Raw genomic sequence first — 5,691 nt, forward strand, 5'->3', positions numbered from 1 at the left:
TTAGTGCGGCTACTTCAACGGGAGTTAGTGACCACTGCTCGTTTTCTTCTCAACGCATTCTTTTCCCTATGACTCTAGTAGTCTGTAGTGTTTTCCATCAATTAATCTAAGTGAGCGAAGTGACCACTCATGGCAAATGTAACGGAAACGAAACTTAAGTCGTCAAGGGATGAAACAAAACAGAACTGAACACGGGCACGCCGATTAGTGGCAAGGAATGTTTCATTTCGTCAGTTTTTATTCAGTTACCGAAACTGAGGTAATTCAGGGTCCATTACGTTGGTTTCACGGATGGTAGGCGGAAATCTACAGTGCCAGTAGCCCAATATGGTGAGAGAACACTGATTGCTTCGAAATTCACGAATCAGATGTGGTGGATGACATCAGGCCAGCCATCGCACCATTAGAAGTGAACCACTGGTAAATTCGCTTTGTCGGTTACACAGTAAAACCTTCGAATAGGAGAACGTACCCGCGGAACCATCATTAAAATAAGTAAGAAAGCAGAGACAAAAAAGAGACATAGGACATGGTTAATATGGTAGGAGAGATTGTACCCTCACGCGGTACAGGACGATCTTGGGATACAGAGAAGGAAGGGTGGTCAGTGTGTATGACCGCAGTCGCGCATGGGCGTTAGCTTGCGGACAGGATCGGTCACGGAAACCGTGACGGCGAAGAAAAGGACCGCAATTAGTTAACCAACCATGAACTACGTAACAATTGCAATGTTGATTTCGGCTGTTATAGCTTCGGCCAAGTGAAAATGAGGTACAGGTAAAGCTATAGTCATTAGAGGATGGTGGTTGGTTGATGTTGAGTTATTTTAGCTATCCGAGGCGGACAAATGAGCAACTGCCATTGCAGCAGTCGACTCAACGCAGGCGCACCATTTGCTGCATCACGGAGCCATCTCTCACCTGGGGTTCGCATTCAAGAAGGCGAAAAAGGTAACCCGACTGAGTTTGAGGGTTATGTCTCCTGTACTTCGTTACCAAGTCGCAGACTATCCACCACTCAGACGTTGCAACTTAGCAAACGACTGGAACAAGAGCTCTGCGAAGTGGACGGCCATCTGAAGCGCGGCTTAAATGTCCTAGCCAGCGTAACCCAAGAAGTCAAGTCATCGGGTGAGAGTTCTTTCTTCTCAAGACCAACAAACATACCTCAGCGTTGCTAACCCGGTATTTTCACCAAACCTAGCTAATGCTTCGGAGACACTAATGGTCAAACACTGAAAGTTCTCATGAGTGCTCTGAGCATAGAGGCCGAATTTCTCACCCATCAAGTAGAAAAATGCAGAAGTTTAGAATAGAACGTCAATTACAGTTGAAAATTAACAGTGAAGGGGGACCGTCTCGTCTTCTGTTAATAGTGGACGTGAACCCAAACAAGTGTGACGTATACACGCTACCGAGTTGGCACACAGTGTCCTTATAGGCGACACTTTTAACCACAAGGAATAACCATAGTTTCTGACGAACGACAGAAAGGGAGCTTAGGTGAGATACTCCACCTTGATCGTTTGATAAAATATGAGCTACAAGTCAGTGGGAGGACGTGAATTTTTGTACGGTGATCCTGTCTCTACCCGCTGACTCAAAAATCTGAACAGCGAGACAGCTGTTGATAGGTTTTTGAAGGACCCTTCCCTGAGCCAATGATTAAACAGTCTGACCCGTTTGGTTGTAGGGGGTGGTCTGTCCCGAGGGCACAGGAGTAAAGTATGATTGTCTCGTTCCCAATGCGACTGCGTAAAGCAGCCGCACCTCGTACTACGAGTAATGGGGGTAAAATAGTACTGTTCTCTGCAGTAGGAGTGTGGAGGCAGTAGGGTGTTTTCTCCAGGCAACCAGCATGCTTATACTCATGGAAGCAGTGATGCTGCCTTCACCAGATGAAGGCCGGGTTAAAAAAAGATCGACCATGGAAACCGCCCAGTCAGATTGTCCAACAGTTGGACGTGACCGCTGGTGCATTGTTCAATACTCTTAAACCCAGAGTCAGATGCTGTTTAAAATACACATGCTGTGCGCAACCGCTGTGTGCACCCTCATGTTAGGCCGGCCAATTGTGGCTAAGTGGGTCAACCTACCGAGTCATTGGCTCAAAGAAGCGTCCCCATAGAAAACCAACTGCCCCTTGCCTACAGAGTCAGACTTTTGAGTCAGAGGCTACGGGCAGGGTCCGCGAACAAAATCCCACATTCTCCCAGTGCATTGTGGATCAGACTTTTGCATCTAACGCCCAAGGTAAGATATCTCAACAAAACCCCATTTTTCGGCCGGGGCACCCTAGAAGTATCGTTCGCTCGCACATTCCTTTTTAACCGAGGTTCCTCCCCAAACCGTTCCAACCACACAAGCAAACGTTGCTGGGTCAGCATAAACGTAATTCGGCGGCCCCCAGCAGCAAATCAACCGTGAAACCAGTTGGATCACGTGACCGTCAGCCAGCGGTGAAGAGCAACAATGCAAGACTGTCGTACCTTTTGAGGCACACATCTTGATTCCGATCACGCCATGGTACGTGCACACTCAACGGTTTGTTCTATTTTAGGCCCTCGCATGCCGGCAAGAATCATGCCAATCTTCGAAGAACTACTATAGCTCAACGGTATCGATCTGGGCTAGCTCAAGACCGGATGGTTTCTAGTCAGCCCTCTTCAAAGAAGGCGAAAAGTTTCTGGTGACCTATCTAACAAAGCTTATTGGTACCAGAGAAAGTGCCTACAGAATAGGGCATGTTGACGGTTATCCCCATCTTCAAAAAGGGTACACGGACGCTGTGCGAAAACCACCGTGACATCGAAGGTGCTCCCTGGTCTTATCCTTCGAACGTTGCCTGAATAAAGGGGAACACATCCGTGAAAACCAAGCTAGGGTCCGTCCTGCAAGAGGTTGCATTGATCACATCTTCACCCTCCGACAGATTCTTGAACGGCGACACTGCTTCCAGCAACCAATAATGGTTTTCCTTCGTGGCTTAAAAGCTGACTTTGACGCTGTGGAGAAAAGGTGCCCCCCCATAAATTCTTGACCCCCCTTAAGACGCCGTACGCTAAATCTCGCGGATGTGTGAAGGTCCATGGGAAGCTCTTGGCCGAGTTCATCACATCAAGTGGTGTCAGGCAAGACTGTCTGCTCTCACCTTCCCTTTTCAACTTCGTCACGGATGCGATCATGGAAGAATCACTACCAGCCTCTAATGCCTGTGAGGTCGAAGTGCTCCCGGGGCGTCCGTTCACAGAAAAAGGCAACCCTTCTTGGATGACGCCGTGGTAATGCAAACAATATGAAATAATCTAAATAATTCCGACTCACGGTTTGACATGTGCTTCACACCTGCAAAGTGAAAGGTGCTACTGCAAGACTGGGTGGGTTCGAACCCTATCCTCAGGCTTGCGGATGAGCCGATTGAGGTGGAAGACAAATTTGTTTACTTGGACAGCTGTATCAGTTCCAGTGGTCTTGCGAAAGAATGTGTTTCCAGCCCGATTGGGAAAGCCAGAGCAGCTTTTGTGAATCTGCGTCACCTGTGGCGTGGGCGTGACATCAGCTTATCCGTCAAGGGTCGAGTTTACAATGCTGCAGTGCGCTCCATATAACTATATGGATCAGAAATCTGGCCACTGCGTGCCGACGATGTCAAAAGTCCTCCAGTGTTTGTTCGCCAACATCTTGAGACCGCTCGAGGCTGCTGGGGACAAGGATAAGTACTTCGGATGGTATACGGAAGAAGTAACTCACCCTCGATAGATGAACTGATCGCACTGCATAGGTTGCGCTGGCTTGGTCACGTGCTGCGTATGCCAGTCGACCGACTTCCTCGAAGGGTTCTTTCTGGACAACCATGTGCCAGAGACAGCGAGGTATGAAGGCCATTACCAGCACACAACTGCGCTGGTCATTGCCGTCTTTTTGGATGGGAACCCTGAGGCGGGCCACATCAATGGTAGAGACATGGCGCAGTCGTACCCTCAACGGAGCTCGTGCATCCAAGCTAGTGCCTACAACGCATGCAGCCTCCCTTATTAGAAGTCCACTGACGCTCCTGTACTTAAGCATCAATTATATCGGCTACCGTATCCAATACGCAGCTGTTTACTCATCTCCCCGAATTACCGGTGGGCGAAACTGTGGCAGCTAGAACCACTGTACGGCGAGTATGTGGTTTTACAGCTCATGATGATGACGATGACGATTAGTTTATGGCGCGTTCTATTTGGGAAGAGGTTACTTCTACGAAACCCCTGGACCGGGCACCGGAAACGGATTACCCAGCCCGTAACACTTCCAGTTGGCGTTAGAGGCGTCAATGAAAAGCCTGGCGTTCTCCGTCAACAACACAAGTATGGACTCAAATGGCTCAGGTCGCTTTTGGTCTTAGGTTGTGAGGCTGTAAGCAAGGACTCTGATTCCATTGGCCAAATTGTGGACACCGACCATGTGCAGTTAGTGGCAAAAGTATTATCGTGGGTGTGAAAACCTGATTGCTGCTGAGCTTGACTTGAAGAAACTCTCTGGTCCTGTGGTAGTGCACATTTACAGGAACGACACTGCTGCTCACCCAGTCTCAAAAATACTGGTGGTTTAGAAGTGTGTTGGATAAAACCGAAACTTGTCATTTATTCAGCTGGATTACCCATTTGCAGTCAAACCAAAAGCAGAAAAGCACGCTGGATACATATAGGTTCTTTCCAGGGACCAGACGGGCGCTTTGAACTGTCGGTAGTTAACGCATCCAATACTGCAGGTTTGATATTGAAACGATGGATTAAGAAGAGCATAAAGGCAAACCATGAACTGTGTCCACCTAAGCTCGTATCTTAAATGGGACTGATGCTGTATCAAGTTTTCGGGCGCCGTTACAATATACACGTGCAACGGGTGCCATGTGAGAATGCTAGCAAAGCCATGTGCGAGGTGGACAATACATCCATCTACGACCTTCGGTGGCGGCTGGAGCATCAAGCTGAACAGGTACAACGGTTAGCGACATCACTGGCATGGTAATACACACCAAACGCACCATCTGGTCAGTTGCCTTGGAAGTTTCAACCGAAAAGGCGCTTAACGGAGAACTCGCTGGATTCGCGCACCACGGTCATCATGATCGAGGGTAATTGGTACCGGTATTTAACTGCCATACAGCCGTCAGAAAGAACGACCTAACGAACAGTGCAAAGAAATGTAATGAACGTCCTTAAATCATCATGGAAAATGACCAAGAACAAAGTGACAGTAGATAAACACACGAGCAATGGGCCATCAGTGGGACTGACTCGACTTCCTTTGCGAACCACACCCAATATAAGCGCGGTATTGAACGGCAGACAAACCCTGGCTAGGCTGTCCGAATGTCGAGTGACAACATGTTCGCTACTGGGACTGGTAACGTGACCTGTCTGTGGGTTCCTTTCCATGTGCAAAAATAATCCCCAAAACCAAGAATCTGCAACACTAGCCGCATAAAATTTGCGTTGCCAAGTCATGACCTGTCCTTCACGAACCTTCCACTAATAGTTCTTAGAAGAAAACAGCGTCTTTTTGTAGACGATGATTTATCATGTGTACATGCTCCAACCAATTAAAGTTGCTTGTTTTTTTACCATTGCAGCACCATACCATTGCAGCTACACTGCAGCCAACTAGCACCTCCAATATATATATATATATATATATATATATA

General features: G+C 47.9%; 1 protein-coding gene across 1 annotated transcript in view; it reads right to left on the bottom strand.

Moving 5' to 3' along the window:
- T265_09734 (hypothetical protein) overlaps positions 1-5,691 on the bottom strand; it is a gene marked incomplete at both ends in the record, with an annotated part of 8,628 nt that overhangs the window by 1,150 nt on the left and 1,787 nt on the right. The gene's annotated exons all lie outside the window — the stretch shown is intronic.

This window comes from Opisthorchis viverrini (genome assembly GCF_000715545.1).
Source record: "Opisthorchis viverrini unplaced genomic scaffold opera_v5_307, whole genome shotgun sequence".
NCBI classification, from domain to species: Eukaryota; Metazoa; Platyhelminthes; class Trematoda; order Opisthorchiida; family Opisthorchiidae; genus Opisthorchis; species Opisthorchis viverrini.